Below are 11,131 nucleotides of genomic sequence, written 5' to 3' on the forward strand. Positions count from 1 at the left end.
GGCAGAATCCATCAGTTAGGTGTCACCTTTCAAAAGGGATCTTAAACTAAAGCCCAATCTGCTTGTTCAGGTGCACATTAAAGATCTCATGGCATTATTTGCAGAAGAGCGTTTCTGTCAAATGTCCAAAATTTACATCTGAACCTACACCACTATAAAGCATTTTAGGACATCAGAGGACATGAAATGTGCTACATGAATGCAAATTCATTCTTTCACCCACCCTTGACACTTGCTAGAACATTTGTTTCAAAGGCCTTTGAAATCAATAAAGATGCCTTGGATGCCAAAATAGTACTGGGGTTGGATTATGAATAACTGTTTCAGAAGCTCATTTATGGGAGGATACTAGAGCACTACACCTCACCTCAAGACATTTGTACTTTGGCTTTCTGATAAAGAAGTCAATTATGACCAACGTTTACCATCTTTGCACTACAAGGTAGCTAACAAAGAGGAAACATTTGAGGCCTGCTTTATACAATTAGATTTTTTTTTAATTCATTCACGGGATGTGGGCTTCACTGGCTGAGCCAGCATTTATTGCCCATCCCTAGTTGCCCTTGAGAAGGTGGTGGTGAGCTGCCTTCTTGAACAGCTGCAGTCCATTTGATGCAGGAACACCCACAGTGCTGTTAGGGAGTGAGTTCCAGGATTTTGATCCAGCGATAGTAAAGGAATGGCGATATATTTCCTGGTCAGGATGATGAGAGACTTAGATGGGAACACCACAACCTGGAAGTTCCCCTCCATCTGCTGCCTTGTCCTTAGAGTGGTCGTGGGTTTGGAAGGTGCTGTAAAAGAGCCTTGATGAATTCCTGCAGTGTATCTTATAGATGGTACACACTGCTGCTACTATGCAATGGTGGCAGAGGGAGTGAATGTTTGTGGATGTGATGCCAATCAAGCAGGCTGCTTTGTCCTGAACAGTGTCCAGCTTCTTCAGTGTTGTGGGAGTTGCACTCATCCAGGCTAGCAGGGGGTATTCCATCACACTCCTGACTTGTACCTTGTAGGTGGTGGACAGGCTTTGGGGAGTCAGGTGGTGAGTTACTCGTCACACGATTCCTAGCCTCTGACCTGCTCATGCAGCCACAGTATTTATATGGCTAATCCAGTTCAGTTTCTGGTCAGGATGTTGACAGTGGGGGATTCAGTGATGGTAATGCCATTGAATGTCAAGGGGCGATGGTTGGATTCTCTCTTGTTGGAGATAGTTATTGCCTGACACTTGTGTGGCACAAATGTTACTTGCCACTTGGCAGCCCAGGCCTGGATACTGTCCAGATCTTGCTGCATTTAGACACGGACTGCTTCAGTATCTGAGGAGTTGCGAATGGTGAGCATTGTGCAATCATCAGTGAACATCCCCACTTCTGACATTATGATAGAAGGAAGATCGTTGATGAAGCAGCTGAAGATGTTTGGGCCGAGGACACTGCCCTGAGGAATTCTTGCAGCGATGTCCTGGAGCTGAGACGATTGACCTCCAACAACCACAACCATCTTCCTTTGTCCTAGGTAAGACTCCAACCAACAGAGAGTTTTCCCCCTGATTACCATTGACTCCAATTTTGTTAGGGTTCCTTGATGCCACACTCGGTCAAATGCTGCCTTGATGTCGGGGACAGTCACTCTCACCTCACCTCGGGAGTTCAGCTCGTTTGTCCATGTTTGAACCAAGGCTGTAAGGAGGTCAGGAGCTGAGTGGCCCTGGCAGAACCCAAACTGGGCAGTGAGCAGGTTATTGCTAAGCAAGTGCCGCTTGATAGCACTGTTGATGACTCCTTCCATTACTTTACTGATGATCGAGAGTAGACTGATGGGGCGGTAATTGGCCGGGTTGGATTTGTCCTGCTTTATGTGTACAGGACATATCTGGGCAATTTTCCACATAGCCGGGTAGATGCTAGTGTTGTAGCTGTACTGGAACAACTTGGCTAGGGGTGCCGCAAGTTCTGGAGTATAAGTCTTCAGTACTATTGCCGGGATATTGTCAGGGCCCATAGCCTTTGCAGTATCCAGTGCCTTCAGCTGTTTCTTGTGATCACATGGAGCAAATCGAATTGGTTGATGACAGGCATCTGTGATGCTGGGGACCTCCAGAGGAGGCTGAGACGGATCATCCACTTGGCACTTCTCGCTGAAGATTGCAGCAAATGCCTCAAACTTATCTTTTGTACTGATGTGCTGGGCTCTTCCATCATTGAGGATGGTGATATTTGTGGAGCCACCTCTTCCAGTGAGTTGATTACTTGTCCACCACCATTCACGACTGGATGTGTCAGGACTGCAGAGCTTAGATCTGATCCGTTGGTTGTGGGATCGCTTAGCTCTGTCTATCACTTGCTGCTTATGCTGTTTGGCACGTAAGTAGTCCTGTGTTATAGCTTCACCAGGTTGACACCACATTTTTAGGTATGCCTGGTGTTGCTCCTGGCATGCACACCTGTACTCATCATTGAACCCGGGTTGATCCCCTGGCTTGATGGTCATGGTCGAGTGGGGGATATGCTGGGCCATGAGGTTACAGATTGTGTTTGAGTACAATTCTGCTGCTGCTGATGGCCCACAGCGCCTAATGGATGCCCAGTCTTGTGTTGCTAGATCTGTTCGAAATCTATCCCATTTAGCACGGTAGTAGCGCCACACAACACGATGGAGGGGATCCGCAATGTGAAGGCAGGACTTCGTCTCCATAAGGACTGTGGAGCAGTCATTCCTACCAATACTGTCACGGACAGATTTGAGGATGAGGTCAAGTATGCTTTTCCCTCTTGTTGGTTCCCTCACCACCTGCTGCAGCCCCAGTCTAGCAGCTATGTCATTTAGGACTCGGCCAGCTCAGTCAGTAGTGGTGCCACTGAGCCACTCTTGGTGATGGATATTGAAGTCCCCCTACCAGAGTACATTCTGTGCCCTTGTCACCCTCAATGCTTCCTCCAACATAGGTGTTCAACATAGAGGAGCACTGAATCATCAGCTGAGGGAGAGCAGTACATGGTAATCCGCAGGGGGTTTCGTTGCCCAATTTTGACCTGATGCCATCAGACTTCATAGGGTGCAGCGTCAATGTTGAGGGCTCCCAGGGCAACTCCCTCCCGACTGTATACCACTGTGCTGTCACCTCTGCTGGGTCTGTCCTGCCAGTGGGACAAGACATACCCAGGGACGGTGATGGTGGCGTTTGGGATATTGACTGTAAAGTATAAGATGAGATAGAAGAATATGGTATTATCCTGATAATTTCATGTACAGCAACTTCAATGTTGTGAAAAAATAAAATTCCTGGAATAGTAATATGGAAACAGAATGCCAGATAGGTCACACAATTGTCCGTCACATCTTAACTGCTGTAAGATGCAAAGCTGATACCAATTTTTTTTTGCAATCGTGCAAATCCAAGAAATCTATTTCAAATATTCCAATTTGGTCTCAAACAATGCAAATTAAAAGACAGCATTCATCAAAAAAAAAATCAAAAATAGAAAAACCATGGGTGCAGTGGTACCACTTGCCTAGTTTGGTGGATCAGCTTCCCTACCAAAGGTGATGGAACTGTAGCCACCAATGCTTCAACTGGTGTAAGCTACCTCAAAATGCTATCCCACTGATATGAATAGATCCCACTATCTGAAAGTAACCGAACTGAAGGGTTTCCAGATAGTTCAAAATAGCCTTTCCAACCAGAACAAGTTCCTGTCAGTGATTGAAGCAGCAGTGTTGCTCGATTCATAAATGCAATGGAGGTTTCACATCATAATTACAGCTTACTGAATTCCATGGTGAGCTCGTTTCTCTCGATCATGATCACACAACCTATGTATTGATGGGTTGCCCTCTTTTCCAAACACCAGGACGTACCTACCTGTACTGCCAGCCCTTTCCTCTCCCCACCAGTTTGTGGACAGGCGCTTCTGCTTTCACATCAGGTTCAGGCACTTTCATGGAGGCTGAGGCTGAGGCTGAAGCTGTAACTGTCACGTCCCCTCCTTGCATTGTTGAACGCCTGCAGCCGCTCCGGCCGGGGTCTCCGGGTTTACAGTGAGACCGAGCCGGTGTGAGAGTAGGCCGGGGTTGGGGATGCGGCTGTGTTACAGGCTGCAGGATACCCAGCCAGCGCCTGCGCTCCAAGTGGCAATTAGCAGAGACCCCCTGCCCACATTGTCACCCGCCAGACTGACCCGGAAGCTGTTAAAGGAACGGAAACCACTGGCGACAAGCGCCGCCTGTAGGCCGAGGTCACCTGTAGTGACGTCAGTTCAAAGCCATGTCTTCCGGGTTGCCAGCGAGGTGAGAGGGGAAACCCCTTTGTTAATGATGTCAAGTCGCCATATTTGTGCGGGGCACAGCCAACACAGATCTGACCTGACATCCATTCCTGCTGATGTTGGCCATGGCACATTTGCCTCTCTTTTGTTTCTGTACAGATAACAATCAACAGCGACTCCTTTTCATTGGCGTCCTTGCTCCTTGCACCCAGAGACTGAAGCTGCTCATTTGCAAATCCTTCCATTGCTCTTCATAATTACCCCACCTCGTTGAACATCCTCGGCTTCTCCCTCAGGATGAAGCTGGTGGTTCGCAAACTTCGCTTCTCTTTGATCCTAAGTGCATGGGTCTGTTGCCAGGACCAGATTCTTCCTTGTCCAAGAAACTTTCTGCAGACTCTTGTTGCCACGGAAACCTTAATCCACACTTTCATTGCCTCACGTATTGACTTCTTAAACCTCGCCCTTAATAAATTTCACTGATTTAGATGTTCACAGTCCATGTCTTGTCATATCCCATTGTTACCGAGCTGCAATAATACCCTGTAGCCCAGTGAATTGATTTTGGTATCCTTGTCCTTATCTTCAAACCTCTCCAGGGCCTATTTGTGTCCAAAATGAGCTATATTCACCAGCTGTACTCTCCGTTCCTTTTGACTATGGATTTCTACTTGTTTCCGAGAGGCTGGTAACAGTTACTATGGTCCAGCGCTCCAAATTATCTTCTACACAATATTTTGGTTTTCTACACTTTACCCCACCCCCAATTCAAAATCTTTCCAAACAACAAACACCCACCCATTCTACCCTGCCTTTGGTCTTGCCCAGTTAAAAATGCTCTTTTTACTATTCAATGCCCATCTATCCACAAAAGTGCTTTTAAATGTTTTACATGAGATGTACCAAACATAAAGTGTTTATAGCATTAATTATTTAAGGCTGATCTATTAATCATTGATAAAGAATTGGGAGGTTTATGTACATGGGAGGTATGTTGGTGTTAAAGTAATTTTTTATGTGATTTTAGTGAAAATGCTGAATTTTGTAATTTTTTCTTTGTATTTAAGAAATAACTGGGATTCACATCTTGATTCCTTTAAAGCTTATTGAATTCCTATAAATATTACAACATACCATTTAGATAAATAATTTGTAATATTTCTTTCTGTTTTGCCATAGAAGCCAAACTTCATCATAGTCCAGTCCCTTCCCACCTACATCCGTGATTCCTATGAAACCCTACATCATATCAACAATTTCCAGTTCCCTGGCCCCAACCACCTCCTCTTCACCGTGAACGTCCAATCCCTCTACATCTCCATCCCCCACCGGCTTGGTCTGATGGCTCTCCGCTTCTTCCTCGAACAGAGGCCCGAACAATCCCCATCCACCACTACTCTCCTCCGTTTGGCTGAACTTGTTCTCTCACTGAACAATTTCTCCTTAGACTCCTCTCACTTCCTTCAAATAAAAGGTGTGGCTATGGGTACCCGCATGGGTCCCTTTCATGCCTGTCCCTTTATGGGGTATGTGGAACATTCCTTGTTCCAGTCCTACTCCGGCCCCCTCCCACAACTCTTTCACCAGTACATCGATGATTGCTTCGGTGCTGCTTCATGCTCTCATCTGGACCTGGAAAAATTTATTAATTTTGCTTCCAATTTCCATCCCTTCATCATTTTCACATGGTCCATCTCTGACACTTCCCTTCCCTTCCTTGACCTCTCTATCTCAATTTCTGGTGATAGACTGTCCACCAATATTCATTACAAGCCTACTGACTCCTACAGTTACCTCGACCACAGCTCCTCACACCCCGCTTCCTTTAAGGAGTCCATCCCATTCTCTCAGTTCCTTCGCCTCCGTCGCATCTGTTCTGATGATGCCACTTTCAAAAACAGTTCCTCTGACATGTCTTCCTTCTTCCTTAACCGAGGTTTTCCACCCACGGTGGTTGACAGGGCCCTCAACCGTGTCCGGCCCATCTCCCACGCAACCGCCCTCACACCTTCCTCTCCCTCCCAGAACCGTGATAGGGTCCCCCTTGTCCTCACTTATCACCCCACCAGCCTCCGCATTCAAAGGATCATCCTCCGCCATTTCCGCCAACTCCAGCATGATGCCACCACCAAACACATCTTCCCTTCAGCCCCCCGGCGGCATTCCGCAGGGATCGTTCCCTCCGGGACACCCTGGTCCACTCCTCCATCACCCCCTACACCTCAATCCCCTCCCAAGGCACCTTCCCATGCAACCGCAGAAGGTGCAACACCTGCCCCTTTACTTCTCCTCTCCTCACCATCCAAGGGCCCAAACACTCCTTTCAAGTGAAGCAGCATTTCACTTGCACTTCCCTCAGTTTAGTCTACTGCATTCGTTGCTCCCAATGCGGTTTCCTCTACATTGGAGAAACCAAACGCGGACTGGGTGACTGCTTTGCGGAACACCTTCAGTCTGTCCGCAAGCATGACCCAGACCTCCCTGTCGCTTGCCATTTCAACACTCCACCCTGCTCTCATGCCCACATGTCCATCCTTGGCCTGCTGCATTGTTCCAGTGAAGCTCAACGCAAACTGGAGGAACAGCACCTCATCTTCCGACTAGGCACTTTATAGCCTTCTGGACTGAATATTGAGTTCAACAATTTTAGATCATGAACTCTCTCCTCCATCCTCACCCCCTTTCCGATCCCCCTTTTTTCCAATAATTTATATAGACTTTTCTTTTCCCACCTATTTCCATTATTTTTAAATGTATTTCCATGCATTGTTTTATCTCTACCTTTTAGCCTATTTCGATCCCTTCCCCCTACCCCACCCCCACTAGGGCTATCTGTACCTTGCTCATCCTGCTTTCTACCCTTAATGTCACCTATTATCACATTCCTTAGATAATATCACCACCTTCAACACCTCTTTGTCCTTTTGTCTATGACATCTTTTGGCTATCTCCACCTATCACTGGCCCTCTTTCCAGCTTTACTTGTCCCACCCCCCTTAAACCAGCTTATATTTCACCTCTTTTCTATTTTTCCTTAGTTCTGTTGAAGAGTCATATGGACTCGAAACGTTAACTGTGCTCCTCTCCGCAGATGCTGTCATTGTCGTGTGGGTCATGGCGATGTCCTCTGTGGTGGAGGATGAGCATTCCTATGACTAGAATGAGATTTAGTGGTATACTCACCTCTGTGTTTCGCTGTCAGCAATAGACGGCTGATACCAGGTTCCAGCATCTTTTGTGGCTTTGGCATGCTGGCTGGGAGTTGAGGTGTATGTTCATTGGTTGCAGTGTTGACCTGCTGTACCATCGTCGGAGCTGGAGGTTGAGGCTCATCAGACTACTGACTGCTCTTTTTCACATCCTCCAATGGAGGTATCGTGGTTACCTCCTGGGTGGTTGGCTGGTCTGACCATTGAAGGTTTTCCGGCACTTGTAACGAGAATGGATAAACCTGCTCCGCAAAGAGAGAAGACAGTTCAGAGCTGAAGTCCCAGTTAGGATACTCTGAGTACTCAGGAACTTGCAGTTCTGTATGATTAACGACAGTGGTTGTCTTTACAGCTTCTGCTGTTTTAAAGAGATCTAGGTATCTCTGCTCAAGCGATAGAAAGGCTGGTCATGGATGATGTACATCAGCTCGAAGATTTGTTTGCTGCCAGACATTGGTGGTTCCAGAATCATGCCTATGACTGGAAGTCAGATTCCTCCAGGTCCGTAGAGTGCTGTGTCTGTTGTTTGAAGCCAGAGGTCTTTTAGCCATGGTTCTTAGTACAACAGGACTATTACGCAGGCTCCTGTGTCTGATTTAAAATTTGGTAAATGGCTATTGACTGAAATGTCCACATCCCAAAATGAGAAAATAAGATCTTTGACCTCACCCAAGAAGCATGTTGTGTCTTCCAGGCTGGCAATCTCGACCTCGTGGATGATCTTTGGGTCTTCTGTGCATTTCAGCTCTGGCTGGTAAAAGTAGGGAAAATCCCAAGATATTCTATTAGTATATCAATGGGAAGAGGATAACCAGGGAAAGATTAGGGCCCAAAAGGGACCAAGGGGGCAATCTATGGGTGGAGCCAGAGGACATCACTAGAGTGTTGACTGAATACTTCACATCTGTCTTCACCCAAGAGAGTGAGGATGAAGGTATCGATCTCGGGGAGAGAGACTGTGAGGTTCTTAAGCAAATTGATATAGGGAGTGACAAGGTATTGGAGGTGTTGGCAGGCTTAAAAGTGGACAAATCTCCAGGTCTGGATGATTTGTGTCCTAGACTGCTGAGGAGATTGCAGGGGTCCTGACCCAAATTTTTAATTCCTCTCTGGCCACAGGGGAGGTGCCAGAGGACTGGAGAACAGCTAATGTGGTTCTGCTATTTAAGAAGGGTTGTAGAGATAAGCCAGGGAACTACAGGCCAGTGAGTCTCACGTCAGTGGTAGGGAGACTATTGGAGAAAATTCTGAAGGAGAAAATCTATCTCCACTTGGAGATGCAAGGTTTTATCAGGGATAGTCAGCATGGCTTTGTCAGAGGGAGGTCAGCCCTAACAAATTTGGTTGAATTTTTTGAGAAGGTGACCAGGTGTGTAAATGAGGGTAATGCAGATGATGTAGTTTATATGGATTTCAGCAAAGCCTTTGACAAGGTCCCACATGGGAGACTTATAAAGAAGGCAAATGCACATGGGATACAGGGTAATGTGATAAGGTGGATTCAAAATTGGCTTAGTTGTAGGAGACTGAGGGTGATGACAGAAGGCAGCTTTAGTGACTGGAAGCCAGTGTCCAGTGGCATACCACAGGGTAACCTATTATTTGTCATTTATATAAACGACATAGATGACTATGTGGCGGGTAGGATTAGTAAGTTTGCGGATGACATAAAGATTGGCCGGGTGGTTAATAGTGAGGTTGAGTGTCTTGGGCAATAGGAAGATATAGACGGGATGGTCAAATGGGCAGATAAGTGGCAGATGGAATTTAACGCTGAAAAGTGTGAGGTGATACACTTTGGAAGGAGTAATTTGACAAGGAAGTATTCAATGAACGACATGACACTAGGAAGTTCTGAGGACCAAAGAGACCTTGGCGTGTGCGTCCATAGATCCCTGAAGGTGGAGGGGCATGTTAGTGGAGTGGTGAAAAAGGCAAATGGGACACTTGCCTTTATCAACCGAGGCATAGATTACAAAAGTAGGAAGGTCATGTTGGAGTTGTATAGAACCTTGATGAGGCCACAGCTGGAATGCTGTGTGCAATTCTGGTCGCCACATTATAGGAAGGATGTGACTGCACTGAAGGGGGTGCAGAGGAGATTCACCAGGATGTTGCCTGGGATGAAACATTTAAGTTATGAAGAGAGGTTGGATAGCCTTGGGTTGTTTTTGTTGGAGCAGAGAAGACTGAGGGGCGACCTGATCGAGGTGTACAAGATTATGAGGGGCATGGACAGGGTGGATAGGGAGCAGCTGTTCCCCTTAGTTGAAGGGTCAGTCACAAGGGGACATAAGTTCATGGTGAGTGGCAGTAGGTTTAGGGGGGATGTGAGGAAAAACTTTTTTTACCCAGAGGGTGGTGACGGTCTGGAATGCACTGCCTGGGAGGGTGGTGGAGGTGGGTTGCCTCACATCCTTTAAAAAGTACTTGGATGAGCACTTGGCACGTCATAACATTCAAGGCTATGGGCCAAGTGCTGGTAAATGGGATTAGGTAGGTGTTTCTCACGTGTCGGTGCAGACTCGATGGGCCGAAGGGCCTCTTCTGCACTGTGTGATTCTGTGATTCTTTTCAGGTCAGAATGCTTTGTTAAATTTTTTCTCAGTCTTGCAGCATTTTAGTTTTTCTCCACATTTTCTGCTAGGTTTTAGGTTTTTGCACAAGCTGCCATCATATTGTAGGGTGTTGGTTACAGTTCAGTCGGTCTGAAGAAGTCTTCATAGTCATATGTAGGTTAACTGTCAGTCTTTATTGACTCTTAGAATTATTTACAAATACACAGTAAAGGGTATAAGATAGGAGCTGTCTCCATGCTTGCTGGTACACACAGCTCTGTCCAACACTAGACTGACCCTGGGTGTGGGTCACGTGATCTCTTACATCACTGTATGGGCAACACTGTCCTCAGTCCCACAGTGACCCTGTTATGTACCAGACCCTTGTTCCCTTTAGAAAGTATCCTGTATGCCTTCTTAATCATCTTCTGCACATGCCCTGTAACCTTCAATGACCTATGAACATGCACTTCAAGGTTTCTCTGTTCCTCTGCACTTAAGTATTCTACCATTTATTGTGTATTCCCTTGTCTTGTTTGCCCTCCCCAAATGCATTACCTGACAACTAATACAAATGTAATATTATGAGATTACTGTCTACTGTTTGTGTGGATACGGTTGCTTCATAACTGGAACTGACATGTGAGCACTGAAAACACAATGATTTCCAATTTTCTACTTAACGGCTTTGGAAGATACAATACATTTTGGTGCTAATTTCTGGGCAACATTCCCTTTCTGAGATCGTATATGGCTATCAGGTGAATATGCTCTGCTGACCTTCACGATCTTAAGTTCATATATGAAGGATGGCAACGTCAGCAGGATAACAGATGGTGATTAATACCTGTGGGATAGTGCTTAGGGTGAGGTTGAAACAATAAAAAAAATTAAAGGGGAATTTATTCAGAAATACACATTCTATTCTCATACATGACAATACGTTGTGCACTAGACAAAATATTCTTTATTATTTGAAAACAAAATTATTTCTCCTGAATTTGCTTTTTAATTGAGTAACATAATTTAATATGTAGTGGTAAATTTCCCAGACCTGTCAGAAGATGGTTTTTGTTTCACAGAATTTACAGCA

This window comes from Cetorhinus maximus, chromosome 11 (assembly GCF_964194155.1).
Source record: "Cetorhinus maximus chromosome 11, sCetMax3.hap1.1, whole genome shotgun sequence".
In the NCBI taxonomy this organism is placed as follows: Eukaryota; Metazoa; Chordata; class Chondrichthyes; order Lamniformes; family Cetorhinidae; genus Cetorhinus; species Cetorhinus maximus.